We start from the raw sequence: 16415 nt of genomic DNA on the forward strand, positions 1-16415 counted from the left end.
ACATTTCACTCATACAAAACCATTGAAATTGCTCCTATATAGTTAGTTTTACTAACTATATTTCTCGCACCCGCAATCCACTGCTGATGATGTCACATATCACATCATTCATGACATGGTCAGTGACATCACTGATGACATCTCAAATGAGCTGTGATTTCACGTGGGCCCTGGATTTATGTCTCTGCAATTTGGTACCTCCTGAACCGAATTACAATCACCTCATGAATCCGTTACTTGATCATGAACAGCTTTGTTACAACGGAGGGTTTATGGCCTTTGCAGCGATACAAGGAGTTCTGGGTCATTGGAATATATTCGCAGCGGCGCAAGATTTCCTAACAGAGAGCTACATCGAAAACCCACCGAGCTGCCCTATGATGGTAAAAGACGCTCCAATAATGACAGATCATGAATGGTCCTTTCATCTTCTCAATTGGATGGCTGACATGTTTTCAGATGATAACAATGATTTCCTGTTATAAGCACTTGCTGCATACTTTGCCTACACAATGGACGGTTAACTCTTTCCTAACAGAGAACTACATCGAAAACCCACCGAGCTGCCCTCTGATAATAAAAGAGGCTCCGATTTTAACAGATCATGAGTACTGCTTTACTCTTTTCCATTGGATAGCTGACATACTTTCAAATCATAAAAGTGATTTCCTGTTACAAGCAGAAGTTACCTATTTTGCCTAAACAATGCTTCAATAACTCTTATACAAGCCATTGACGTCCTCATTTCCTTCTGCTTCCCTATATTCTTCACGTTCTTTTCCATATTTTCTTTTGAAGAACAGACCTATTGGCTTTACTAACAGTGGACATTATGATTTCGTGTTGTTTAAATTTTGGTCTTTTATGTGGACTACATTTGTTTCTTCAGCTACTCGATTTTCAACTTTATTTTTTTACAGTCTAATCTCAACAATTCTATTGCAAATCTTATCTAAGGTTATTTCAAACGTACTCGATGCAAAACTCGCTAATATATGCTACATGTACCCTAATTAATGTGTACATTTTAAACAAGTTTTTTATAACTGTAAACGCCATTTCGCATCTCAACTGCTTATTTCCGCCTCACACGCCTCTGCTCCTTTAATTTTCTATAAAATTATTAATTTAAAATACTTTACAGAAAAATATGTTCTTTCAACAATATTTCCATTGTTACTTGTGCTGTATTTCAAATGCAAAACTGCAACCTTCAAAAGATATCTCAATACAGTAGTTCTCCTCAATAGTGATTTGCGCAGCATCCAACATATTACATACATGCACCTCTCGCCATTTTGTCGCTTTTGGCGCCTTCTTTTCCCCGTACACAGTAACATAACACAAACTTGATAGTGCTTCGCATGTAGACAGCTGATTGATAAAGTAATGATGTATAACCACTTGCATTTTCATATATCGTTCCTAAACTGAAAGGCCAGAGACCTTCTTCCATTTATTGAAATATAATATACTTCCTTATAAGAGTGTACAATGTTTTTTTCCAACTATATTCATTTTTCTTCAACTATAGCGTTTGTATTCCATGTACTACTGACAATACCAATTACTGTGTTTTTTGCAATTTCTGTACTCATATTACATAATGATTTGCCTTTAAAACAGTACATTTCTAAATAAACATTTCAAATATTCACGGTTTCTCTTTTAATCCATAATCTCAACGGCAATGATTTCATATTGAAAAACTATTCATGGGTTCCACATAACCTTAACTGTAGTCACTGAGGACCTTATTTATGAAGACCTTCCGCCGCCGGTGCCTCATTTTTTTAAATGGGAAACAATGACGCACCGGTGGCGCAAGGGCTTCATAAATAAAGTCCTGAATGTTTTCTTTTCTCGACCTCACTTACTGATACTAGAACCTGCAAGCCAATTACGGCCCGTGAACTCTTTCTTAGTAGGTCGCGCACCGTACAGACAGTTATACCACTGTTAAAAAAATTTTTTTACTGTTACCAAGCACCGCCACAGTTCCGCTTCACTCAGACTTAATCACTGCTCCCACGCTTCTACAGGCCAAACGCTATGTCGTATTTCTCTCCTTATCACCCTTTCATCTCTACAATAACAAACAGTTGTCCGCCTGCCACCACAGAACAATGTCAGACACAGAGGCACCAAAGAGTGAACCCATCACCAACTGCCATCTCCGGCTGTTTCCATGGTTACACCTCATTCTGCACCTTGCTGAAGGCACAGGTCAAAAGTTCATGTCTTAACGTTCTACAACAAATTAAGAAGACTATTTTCCCTCCAGAAACACCTGCCAATCCACAGCTCTGTTACATGTCTTGTTTTTTCACACCCAATAGTACTTCTTGTTTAACATAAACATTAACATGCAACGTACTGTTCAATCTCCACTTATTACAATCAACCAATCATTTTAATTTTTTTAACCACACCCAGCCTCTTCCTTTTTCTTTATTTAGAATTTCAACTTCTAACTACCATTCCACTTCCAGAACCGATCGGAGGACGACTACAAATCCCTTGAAAATGAAGGTCTGGCTTATAGGACACAGTTATATTCACTGGAGTGAAAAATATGCAGTAAGCAGACGAATTTGCAACCTCGGCTTACCAAATGTACACATAACATGGATTGCCAAAAGAGGATTGAAATGTCACCAATTGATTCCATTGGTGAAAACTTTTATGCATCTCCCAGAACCAGACCTTTTAATTGTGCACTGTGGTGGGAACGATCTAGGCACAATCACTGGGGTAGGTCTGGAAATGCTTCTAAAAGACACCTTTCGACAATTGATGACACTTTTTCCTCGATCTGCCTTGGTATATTCCAATATATGCCAAAGACAGAAATGGAATTGGTCCAATCAACATTGTGCACAATTTGAGAAAGCAAGGAGACATGTAAATAAATCTGTTTCTGCGTTCCTCAGAGATTATAGCATGGGTTCTATTTACCACAACAACTTGCGATACCACATGCAAGACGTCTATAGGAGAGACGGTGTTCATTTCACGAATGAGGGAAACAGAATCTTCCTCTGCAACATCAGGCTCTGCATCGGTACTTACTTATATATGCAGAAAACACTCAATTAACACAATGGCTCTTTTCAGAGCCACCTTATATCTAAGCACTCAAACTTCTGATTTATCTCCGTTTTCACACTCTTGTAAATAGGTGTGCGCGACCGGGTGCGCGCACCCCGTATTTTATTGGGGGAAAAAATTATATATTTTTGCGTTTAAGGGCCTTACTGCAAACCCCGAGAAAAGCTACGCAGCAAAACAATCTTTACCTTCTCCCCTTTCCATGTTTCAACGCTTTGAAATGAACAATATATTTACTCGCAGTGACAAAATGGTGAACAAAACTTCCTGATTTCCTTCGAATCGAACGTTAACAGACGTCACGCAGCAAAAAAAAATTCCGCTCACGCGCAGCCGCTTGAGTGAGCGCACGTGTGCGCGCCTATAGATATATAATTGACTTTAACTTTAATTTTCTCAACAACTACTGAACGGATTTACACCATTTCAAAAAAAGCGTAATCTACGAACCAGACTCTACAGTTTTGCCAAATTTCTTATAAATCCATTCAGCCGTTCGACCTGTAGCCGAGTCTAAAGGTCCTATGGAAAATAACATGCAGAAAACGCGTTTTGGGACCCCCCTTATATCTCAGCCCCCACTTGACCAATCCCCCCCAAACTTTCAGGGAAGGAGCGCAGCGGACCGAGCCATCTTCTTTGAGAAATTCGCTAAGATTCTTCTACCAGGGCCAAAGTTATTCCAAATAGAATGTTGAGGATTTCCTATGGAAAACAATCCTAACTATAACTACCTACTGGCGACCGCCAGTAGGTAATATATATATACATATATTATATATATATATATATATATATATATATATATATATATATATATATATATATATATATATATATATATATATATATATATATATATATATATATATATATTACCTACTGGCGGTCGCCAGTAGGTATATATAGTTAGGACCTAGTTACCATAGGAAATCCGCAACATTCTATTGGGAATAACTTTGGCGTCGATTGAGGAAATTGCGTGCAATTTTCCCAAATTTTGGCCAGCCCAGTTCTGCTCCTTCCCTTAAAAGTTTGGGGGGGATTCGTCTAGCGGGGGCCGAGAAAAAAGGGGTGTCCCAAAACGTGTTTTCCCCATGTTAATTTCCATAGCACGATTAGAAACGGCTAGAGCCCGAACGTCTGAACGGAAATCCACCAAACTTGGCAAAATGGAAGGGACTGCTATGCAGAAGTGCCTTTTCTATATTTGGTGAAAATCCATCCAGTAGTTCCTGAGAAAATCAAAAGAGAAAAAATATATATATCTATAGCAGCTTACTGTAAGCTTACTGTAAGCTTACCTTTCCGAGCACGAGCTGCATGCTGATTGGCTGTCAACTGTCTGTCAACACTCCAAACCAGAAACTGTTGGCAGCCATCTTGGGACCAATATACATGATAGCACCTCATTAAAAGCATGGCAATTAATAGAAGGCTTTAAGACTTTAGTTACATTATAAATCATTTGTTGATAGTACCATACTAATTTTAAGAATTGTGGTGTGTTCTAAGGTGATTTTACCATGTGAAAAAGCCTTCTGCTGGGATATCAGGAATCTTGTTTGAAAGAAAACTATTATCTCATGGTTTTCCCACAGTGGTTTGGAAGGGGGTCTATAAGCTAAGCTGAAAGCATATTTTCTGTAAATTCACATTATCTTTCTCAGTGAATGAAGTCTGACATTCTCAGTAAAACATGTACATCCAACAAGGACAGAGACTGTCAGTTGATTCCTTTGTGTTGTACTGCAGCTTCCCAGAGTGTTCTAAAGAACTAGAGCGCTAACAGTCCTACGTATTACAAAGGTATGGCACACCTGAAGCCATCTTGATTGGAATAAAGTGGTAACTCTTAAAACATTTAATTTAAAAAGAAACAAAATGAGGGGGTATATTTTGCCATAGAAAGTATGATTAGTTCTGCAGAAAGAAAAATTAGGGCACATTTTGAGTGACTTCTCAAATCCTCTTCTATTTCATTAAAACATTCTGACATGCAGTCGCCCAAGGTGGCCACCAGAGACAAAAGAGCCCAAATGTAGCCCAAATATCACCCAGATGTAGCCCAAGTATAGCCCAATGACAGAATGTCTCAGAGTGTTCTAAAGAACAACTAGAGCGCTAACAGTCTTACTGATGACAAAAGTATGGCACACCAGAAGCCATCTTGATTGGAATGATATGGTAAGTCTGAAAACATTTAATTTAAAAAGGAACAAAATGAGGGGGCTCATTTTGCCATAGAAAGTATGATTAGTGCTTCAGAAAGAAAAATTAGGGCACATTTTGAGTGACTTCTCAAATCCTCTTCTATTTCATTAAACAAAATCCTGACATGCAGACTGAAACATGCACTTTGAATACCAGCAGCAGACTTCCCTGCTGAGCAGTAGCTTTACTACAGTGATCTAATGAGCAACTAGAGTGCTAACATTCAGAATTTATTGCAAATGTGTGACACATCTGAATGCCTTCTTGATGGAACCAAAGTAAACAAGCATTGAAAATGCAATAGATCTCACCCTTGTTTAAGTTAAAGCCATTCTGTTTGTAATGAGGTGGCTTTTTAGCTTTGCTTTTATTAGTGTTTTTCAAACTTTCATGTAAATAACATGCATATGTATGCATATATGTATATGTATGCATGCATTTATATTTGTATTATATAGATATGCTGATTATATGTTTATATATGTATGTATATATATATACACATACATATATTTAAATGCATATGCATATATATGCATATATATATGTGTATATGTGTGCGTGTAGAGAGAGGTAGAGAAGTAGAGGTAGATAGGCAGATGTAGAGAGGTAGAGGTAGAGAGGTAGAGACTAGTAGAGAGAGGTAGAGAGTATAGAGTGAGTAATAGAGAGTAGGGAGTGAGTAGTAGAGAGTAGTAGAGAGCAGTAGAGAGAGTAGCAGAGATTGAGTAGTAAAGAGTAGTAGAGAGTAGTAGAGAGTGAGTAGTAGAGAATGAGTAGTAAAGAGTAGTGGAGAGTAAGTAGTAGATTGAGTAGTGGAGAGTAAGTAGTAGATTGAGTAGTAGAGAGCAGTAGAGAGTGAGTAGTAGAGAGTAGTAGAGAGTGAGTAGTAGAGAGTGAGTAGCAGAGAGAGAGAATAGTAGAGAGTAGTAGAGAGTGAGTAGTAGAGTGAGTAGTAGAGTATTAGAGAGAGAGTAGTAGAGAGTGAGTTGTAGAGAGTAGTAGAGAGTGAGTAGTAGAGTGAGTAGTAGAGAGTGAGTAGTTCAGAGTAGTAGAGAAAGAGTAGTAGAGAGTGAGTAGTAGAGAGAGAGTAGTATAGAGTGAGTAGTAGAGAGTAGTAGAGAGTGAGTAGTAGAGAGTGAGTATTAGAGAGTAGTGGAGTAGTAGAGAGTGAGTAGTAGAGAGTACTGGAGAATATTCCAAAGTTTGGCACAGCACCACTTGCACAACAAGTCCAATCAAATCATATCACTTAGAGTCTGTATTGAAGCGCTGATTCTCGGTGTATATTCAAATGCTTTTATTTTCCCTAAGTTTATGTACCACAGCCAGCCAACGCGTTTCGTTCTGTACAACAGAACTTCTTCAGGGCGTTCTTATTTCCTTCAAGTTATGTCGGTATCTTGTTGTCATATAACTAGATATTTCTTCCAAATGTTAGACGAGACGTAAGTACATTCTTATTCAAAGTGACTAGGTATCAATTTTACCCACACAATTTGGGCAGACTTGAGCAATTTATAGCATCCTCAAAGTCAGTCTTTCAAAAATTCCAAAGTATAGGATATGATAATCCAAATCCAAATGTTTCTCAAGAAAAGTAATTTTCAATTGTTCGGAATATCTGAGCAGGCCTAGGGGGTCAGGGTGCTTCTACCCTGCTCCCTTTGCGTGTTTTGCACCTTTGTTTCACTGCTTTCTTGTGCCTTCGTTCTACCGAGGCACAAGATGGCTGCCAACACTTCCTGGTTTGGAGTGTTGACAGACAGTGGCAGCCAATCAGCATGCCTTCCTGAGAAAGCTGCATGCTCACTAACTGTCAACACTTCTAAGCAGGAAGTGTTGGCATCCATCTTGTGCCAGTGTTGACAGACAGTGGCAACCAATCAGCATGCCTTCCTGAGACAGCTGCATGCTCATTGGCTGTCAACACTTCTAACCAGGAAGTGTTGGCAACCATCTTGTGCTCGATAGACAAAGGCAAAAGAAAGTAAAAAAACAAACTTAAAGAACACAAAAAGAGGGCAGGGTAGCTACACCCTGACACCATAGGCCTGCCCAGGTGGTCCCACAAGGACAAAAAAGGACCCAATTCTTTTTTTTTTAAACCTGGTCTGTTTTTAAAACAACTTACCCCACGGGGGGACCAAATCATGGGGGCATAGTGATAATGAAGTGTGGGGGGTCCACAATCCCCCCCACACTTCCCCGGGGATTGCCGCCCCCGAGCAAAGCAATACAGCCCCTTGGCGCATACCGGAGGCTCCTGGTGGGCTAGATGGCCCCCAGGGACCCCCAGTATGGAAGGGGAATTAGTTCCTATTCTGCAAACACGCCAGGGCTTGCACTGCAGAGAGGTGTAATAAAGAGTGTGGCCTCATTACACCTTTTTGCAATGCAGCCCCTGGTGCATACTGCAGGTTCCAGGTGGGCTAGTTGGCCCCCAGGGACCCCCAGTATGCAAGGGGAATTAGTTCCCCCTCTGCAAACATGCCCATGGGCTGCTTTGCAGAGAGGTGTAAAAAAGGGTGTGGCCTTATTACACCTCTCTGCAATGCAGCCCCTGGCTTATACTGGAGGCTCCTGGTGGGCTAGTTGCCCCCCAGGGACCCCCAGTATGCAAGGGGAATTAGTTCCTCCTCTGCAAATGCGCCAGGGGTTGCGCTGAAGAGTGTTGTAAAAAGGGGGCATGCCCTCTGAACACCTGCCTGCAAAAATATAATAAATCAGTATAAAAAAACCCAAATTAATACATTTACAAATGGTCATTTAAAAAAACGTTGAAATTAAATTAAAAAACCATAGGTTTCTGGCCTTATATAGTTAGGAATTAGCATTTAAAAAACCTTGCATATTCAATTAAAAAAACATAGGTTTCAGGCCTTATATAGTTAGGAATTAGCATTTAAAAAACCTTGCAAATCCACTGAAAAAAACATAGGTTTCAGGCATTATATAGTTAGGAATTAGCATTTAAAAAACCATGCAAATTCACAGAAAAAACCATAGGTTTCTGGCCTTGTATAGTTAGGAATTAGCATTTTAAAAACCTTGCAAATTCACTGAAAAAACCATAGGTTTCAGGCCTTGTATAGTTGGGAATTAGCTTTTAAAAAACCTTTGAAATTCACTCAAAAAACTATAAGTGTTAGGGGTGTTATAGTTAGCTGGACATTTCACTCATACAAAACCATTGAAATTGCTCCTATATAGTTAGTTTTACTAACTATATTTCTCGCACCCGCAATCCACTGCTGATGATGTCACATATCACATCATTCATGACATGGTCAGTGACATCACTGATGACATCTCAAATGACATCAATGATGACATCAGTGATGACATCATCCACGTGACAATCACATACACTAGTAAAATATTTCATCACTCTTTGTAAAATACAGAGTATTATATTTGAATCCATTGACACAGCAATACAATTATTTAAAAACCCACTTATTGATTCCTAGATGTATACACACATCTAATCACTTAGACTGAGGCACAAGATAGCAGAAAAACAAACGTGTAGAACTCAAAAAGGGGGCAGGGTAGAAGCACCCTGACCCCATAGGCCTGCCCAGGTGGCCACAAAAGGACCTCCAAGGCCAAATATTTTTTATATAAAAACCCGTTTTTTTTTTCAAATTACCCCCCGGGGGTACAAAATTACGGGGGCATAGTGATAAAGAAGTGTGGGGGGGGGCCCAATCCCCCCTACACTGCCCCAGGGACCGCCGCCCCTGGGGAAAAGCAACGCAGCCCCCTGGCACGTAATGGAGGCTCATGGTGGGCAAGTTGGCCCCTAGGGACCCCCCAGTATGCAAGGGAACTTAATCCCCCAATTTAGAACACTCTACAGGGCATGTTTGCACAGTTTAAGTTGGGGAAAAAATTCCTGTTAAATCCAGAGGTCCCCTAGAGGGAACTAGTCCAACAGGTATCTCCAGTAAGCGCCATGGAGCTGCGTTGCAGAGTGTTGTAAAAAGGGGCATGCCCTCTGAATACATTTAAAAATTGTGATTTAAAAAACCTTCGAAATTTAATGAAAAAACCATAGGTTTCAGGCCTGATATAGTTAGGAATTAGCATTAAAAAAAACCTTGCAAATTCACTGAAAAAACCATAGGTTTCAGGCCTTATATAGTTAGGAATTAGCATTTTAAAAGTGCAGTGATGTCATTTGAGATGTCATCAGTGATGTCACTGACCATGTCATGAATGATGTAATATGTGACATCATCAGCAGTGGATTGCGGGTGCGCGAAATGTAGTTAGTACAACTAACTATATAAGAGCAATTTCAATGGTTTTGTATGAGTGAAATGTCCAGCTAACTATAACACCCCTAAAACTTATAGTTTTTTGAGTGAATTTCAAAGGTTTTTTAAATGCTAATTCCTAACTATATAAGGCCTAAAACCTATGATATATATATATATATATATATATATATATATATATATATATATATATATATATATACATATATATTTATATATTAAAGCTCCAAAGTTACCCACTAGTGAACTAGTGAAGACGCATATGGCTGAGATACCCGCCACCCCCTCTCAACACAATCCCCAAAAGGAGGGAAACCGGAAACAGTTCTTAAAGTTTTTGGATGTGGGAGGGAGTGACCCTCCCGGCCGTATTTATTAAAACAAAAAATTAAAACATTAAACGTTTCATGTTATGTACAATTTCATTATCACATTGCGATGTTTGGCTAACCTTAACATATTCTCTAATACAGAGGTTCTCCTAGCCGAACTAGCATCCTACAAAAACATTCTCTAGAAACACTGAAATTGTACATCCTAACGTTTAAGGGCCAACGGCAAGGTCATAACCGGTGTCAAGATCCCTAACCAGACTTACCCCTCCCACTTGGGAGGGGCGACAGCACAGAGGCTTACCTCAAGTGCAACTACTAACAATTTCCCTTGTCTTGACGGGGGCACTTAAGACTCGACGCCATTTAAAGGTCGTTCGAAGACTTGTGTGTGGTATCTAGAAGGTATCGTGGACCTCACCCCACCCCACACAACTTACCGCATCTGCCGTCGCAGATGACACTGGCCCCGGGAAATTCCCCAGGAGGGGGCTGTAACCCCTCCTACAAAGGAAGGGGCCTTGACCGCCTTTCCTTTACTTCCGGCGACCCGCCCTTAGACGGGACCGCCTCCCCATTGAGGGGCCAATGGCCACCTCTCCCGAGCGCTCCCATCCGTGTTGGGTGACGCCCACTCATAGGGATCTACCAATTAGTGCTCACCGATCATGACCTTACCGCCTACCAAAAATAAATACGACAATTCTTACTCAAACCTATGAAAACATTGGTCGCTACGACCGAAAGAACATGCTAAAAATGCAACACTACGTCAAATCATTTTAATCGTAACCATCTACACGATATTCATCATACTTTATTATGATCAACAACAAACTGATACTTTCACAGCCTGTAAACGAAATGGGAAAACACATACTCATAAATTCACTTTATTGCACAACAACTTGCTGTCCTCAGGGGCTGGTGGGTGGGTCAAAATTGGCTCTTCGTTCTGTCCCGAGCTCACGTGTAGCGAGGAGGTGCAGCTTCGGAGCACAAGAACAAGAGGACGTCTTCTGGTCTTGCGTCTCTTTTTATCTGTCTTCAGGGCGGGCGAAAACCCGCCCCTGCCTGCCCCTAGGGCGGGGCTGGCTACGTCGGTGTCTAGGCCAGCCCACTCTAGGGCGGGAAAAAGCGCGCCCCGGCTACGCCGCTTCGGGCATACCAGCCGAGACGCGCCTCCCGCCCCAAAATGGCTTCCCGGGGGGATCGAGGCACTCCGCCATACGTTCGGGGGGACCGAGTGGTCGCCCCTTTCCATATGGCTGAGATACCCGCCACCCCCTCTCAACACAATCCCCAAAAGGAGGGAAACCGGAAACAGTTCTTAAAGTTTTTGGATGTGGGAGGGAGTGACCCTCCCGGCCGTATTTATTAAAACAAAAAATTAAAACATTAAACGTTTCATGTTATGTACAATTTCATTATCACATTGCGATGTTTGGCTAACCTTAACATATTCTCTAATACAGAGGTTCTCCTAGCCGAACTAGCATCCTACAAAAACATTCTCTAGAAACACTGAAATTGTACATCCTAACGTTTAAGGGCCAACGGCAAGGTCATAACCGGTGTCAAGATCCCTAACCAGACTTACCCCTCCCACTTGGGAGGGGCGACAGCACAGAGGCTTACCTCAAGTGCAACTACTAACAATTTCCCTTGTCTTGACGGGGGCACTTAAGACTCGACGCCATTTAAAGGTCGTTCGAAGACTTGTGTGTGGTATCTAGAAGGTATCGTGGACCTCACCCCACCCCACACAACTTACCGCATCTGCCGTCGCAGATGACACTGGCCCCGGGAAATTCCCCAGGAGGGGGCTGTAACCCCTCCTACAAAGGAAGGGGCCTTGACCGCCTTTCCTTTACTTCCGGCGACCCGCCCTTAGACGGGACCGCCTCCCCATTGAGGGGCCAATGGCCACCTCTCCCGAGCGCTCCCATCCGTGTTGGGTGACGCCCACTCATAGGGATCTACCAATTAGTGCTCACCGATCATGACCTTACCGCCACAGGTCCGGATAGTTGACCGGCTATCCGGACCCCCCACAAAACTCCTACCTAAAGGTCATGTTTTAACGATTTTAACCAAGCTAAGAAGTCTCCTATGAGTAACTCATTGCCCACCCTCGACAAATGCACACCATCCCCCAGATACATACTGTCATCATTAATACAACTATGCGAGATCGAATGCAATGTCTTGGAACGGAACAACCTACTCACTTTGTTATTCAATTTTCTAACCGAATGATTTAAAGCAGGGATCGAGATAGCCCCCCGCCATACTTTTCGTGGGATCATATGAGACCACGCAATTATCCCCCCCGGAACTCTCCTCGCTAACCAACTTACCGTGGAAAGCATAGACTCCAGGAGAAGTCGTCTACCGGTGGTGACCAAATCATTGCCCCCCAAATGCACTATGACTATGGACGGCGGTGACCTCATCCGCTCTAACAAACCCTCAAAGAATGCCTGAAACTGGTCAATACAGAGACCGCCCCTTCCGTAGAAGGACACTCTGTACCCGTATTCCCCAGGTACGTGAATCATGTCACCTGCTTTGAATACGTCTGCGGCCCGTCTCACGTATGAGTGGCCCACGACCCACACCTCCTTCCTCACAGCCGGTGATGTGCGACCGCTGGCCTGGTGTTGGGTCGACTGCACAGTCCGCCCTGCCGCGTAGGCTTGCGCAACTGAAAACAAACAAAAGACAAGAAGCGTGAGTACATGATTACAGCTTCACAACATGTGCAATCGCACGTACCTCTTATAACAATTGGAGGACCAGCGCCCCACACGTTTCACTTGTTCTACATTAAGACCCCTGGCTGTAGCTTCAGTGGCAGCCCCTATTCGAAAGGAATGGGTCCCGAATTCGCCCGGGTCCAAGCCCGCTGCGGCAATGGCCATTGCAAGCACCCGCTGAAACTGAAACCTCGTCAGCGGGGTGGCGTCTGCATGCCTCAACAATGTCCCCCCCCACGATGCCACCCTTCGTGCTAGGTAATCTTCTAAGCACTGTACCGGACACATGGATGACCCGGGGGTCCGGCGAATGATCGTGCAGTCCCCCCTCCCATCTTGGTCGGTCTTGGACCTGAGAAAGGAGACAATCATCGCATCGCCCCTGATCTGAACATGCTCCCTGCACAAGCCCCCCGACACATCCTGTTTGTTCCTTGCAACCAGCTCACTAACTCTCATAGCCCCGTGAAATGCCAGCGTAAATGCAGTCCGGAACAAACAGGTCTCGAAAGGAGACGAGCATGTGTTAGGGAGTGTGGCCAGTAACTGGGACAACCTATCTAGACCTATCGGTCGTCTTACGTCTACTCTGCGACCCTCTAGGCGTTGCCACCCACGCAGCGCCTTTTGTACTGTAAAAGACGCTGTCGGGTCCTGGATGCCATGGGCCCTGGCAACAAAGGAAATGGCGGCACGATGCCTTTGGGCCGTAGCCACCGATTTCCCAGCCCTACGTAAAGACATCAGAAAAAGTACTACCCACTCTTCCTGACCCCAAAGTCCCCCTCTCTCTGCCCCCAAAAAGGCTAAATAGGCCTGAAACGCCCCTTCATATGCCTTCCTTGTCCTGGGTGCTAGACTCTCTCCCACGAGGTGATGAAGTTCGGGGCACCGAGAGACCAGAGAGCTTCGGGGAAGGGTGCCGGCTCTGGGTCCGCTGAAGGAAGGAAACCCGAGAAAGCCTGCATGTGAAAACGAGACAGTGCATCAGCAGCCTGATTCATCACCCCTGGGACATGTTTTGCTCTGAATATCACGTTCAGTTGCATACACAGTAAGACAATTTCTTTGAGCAGCCTCAAAATCAATTTACAACGGGCTGCCTGACTATTGATGCATTCTACCACGGTCATATTGTCGGACCAGAACACAACAGAATGATCTCTGAACCCTTCTGGCCAGGTTCTCAGGGCCACCAGAATGGGAAATAGTTCAAGGAAAGCGATATTACTCGTCAGCCCCTTCTCGTGCCACCATAGGGGCCACTTTTGTGCAGACCATTTTGTGCCGAAGATGGCGCCAAAACCTATGCTTCCTGCTGAATCTGTCCATAGCCCAAGCTCTTCGGAGGACACGGCTGGCTTGTTCCAGACGACTCGGCCATTGAAGTCCGCCAAGAATGCTAACCAAATCCGCATGTCCTGGCGGACCTCAGCCGATAACCTCGTGCGATGATGACCCTCCTTTAGGCCAACCATCGCTTGGGCAATTGAGCGGGAAAAGGGGCGAGCCATTGGGATCACCCTCAAGGCAAAGTTCAACTTTCCCACTAATTGTTGCAACTGATGCAGTGTAACTTTGGGTGCATTTAAACATACTTGGAGGGCTGCCCTGAATTTCGACACTTTGCTAGCTGGTAAACGGAAGCACCCCTCCCTTGAGTCCAACTCGATCCCCAAAAACTCGAGGCAAGTCGTGGGACCCATAGTTTTACCCGGTGCCAATGGCACGCCAAGATGACCCATCAACACACAGAATTCAGCTAAGGCCTGGGCACATTCGGGATTTCCGGCGGGGCCAAGGAACAAAAAGTCGTCAAGGTAGTGCATTACATTTCGGAAACCCGTTTTCTTAGTGAACACCCATTGCAGGAAAGTACTGAATTGCTCAAAGTAAGCACATGATATAGAGCATCCCATTGGCATACACCTATCCATGTAAAATGACCCCTGGAACCCGAATCCCAGAAGACGCTGATCGTCTGGGTGTACCGGGAGCAACCGGAACGCTGACTCGATATCTGATTTCGCCATCAACGTCCCGGGCCCCAGGCGATTCAAGATGGCTACTGCCTCATCAAACGATGCGTATCGCACCAAACAAACTTCTGGATCAATTGCGTCGTTCACCGAAAGACCATGTGGAGCAGACAGATTATGGATCAAACGAAACTCACCTGGGTCCTTCTTGGGGACCACCCCTAACGGAGAACAAACGAAATCCGGTACCGGGGGTACACTAAACGGGCCGGCGACCCGTCCCCGGCTAACCTCTTTCTGAATTTTCTCTTGCACTACAGATGTATGTTGTAAAACGGAAAGTTGATTTTTGCACATCCCTACACCCTGAAAGTCCCCTACCGGGATGCGGAAACCATGTGTAAAACCGTTCCGCAGCACCCCGGCAGAAGTACGATCCGGGTATTCGCTGAGCCAGGGAATCATTGCCAAGGTATCAATCGGGGTTGGTAAAGGCGCCCCTCGGCCTAGCTTAGACCTGTTTGGCACCTCCCTTACCCCCATTCTCACTCGTTCTGGCTCTGCACGATGACTCAGGATGGGACGACCCACACGTACTACATTCGTGTTTGAATTTACACGATCCCGGAGGCCTGGTACATTTCCCTTTGTTGAAATTAAAACAGAAACCCTTTCTCCCTGTATTGCCTGCGGGCCTCGACTGGTCGTCGGTGCTCGTACCTGGTCGAAAGGGCGTCCCCACATTTTGGCGGGAGTAATCAACAACATTGCTCCCAACCAATGGCATTCTTAACATTCCCGATTCTTTCATTTTATCCCATGTTACAGAATCGTAACAATCCCAAGTCAAACTCTTGTTATGTTCCTTTTCTTTCCTGAACAGATTGTCATAACAAAACCAATGGTTACCTTGATACGCTGTCGAGTAACCCATAATTCGTGATTGATAAATGGGAAACTCAGGAAGCAACTCGGGCCTACGTTCCCCCAAAATCGATGTAAAAATACCCCACGCATTGCCCCAGTTGCCAATATTCTCATTTACCTTAAAGGCGGCCATTTTTGCGCGCCAAACACTCGGATGCATTAGGTCCTTCTGACTTTTAACATGCTCCACCTCATAATGATCAACAAGCAAGGAAAAAATATTCACGTACTCCCCCGCCCAGATCTTTTCCTTTATAGCTAAAGGCACATGTTGTCCCAATCTCTCTCTACGAGAGGGTGCTGACTCGTCCCTTGCAATCGGCAATGGCCGCTTACCTGAACCGGACGCAGCTTCTGCCGCTTGCGGCTTGTCTATCCCCGCCAACGGCGCAGCCACTTTAGCTGCCTCTCTCTTCTCACGAAGCCCTTTTATCAGCGCCTGTGCCTCGGCAGCCGTGGCGCCATCACTACTATCCCCCAACCATGCTGCTAGCTGTGCTGCCAGCTCGGGGGGCATGTCTTCCTTGGATGTCGGGGTGACGACAACGGGGATTGGATTCCCCTCCATCGGTACTGGGGTCGGCGCCTCGAGCGGGGCAGAGGGAACCGGGACGTCTCCACCGGCTGGAACCCTTCTCGGCCTCTTAGGTCTCCCTCCAGCCGGCGCAGGGCCCGAACCCTCCTCCCCGTCTCGCTCCGCCAACCGTTTCTTTATGTCGGACACCTCTTTGCAAAGGGCCCGCACCATCTGGTCGGTCGTCATTCTCTTTGCGCCTTTCTTGGGCATCTCTCCGAGGAAGTATCTAG

Source organism: Lissotriton vulgaris, chromosome 9 (assembly GCF_964263255.1).
Source record: "Lissotriton vulgaris chromosome 9, aLisVul1.2, whole genome shotgun sequence".
NCBI lineage: Eukaryota > Metazoa > Chordata > Amphibia > Caudata > Salamandridae > Lissotriton > Lissotriton vulgaris.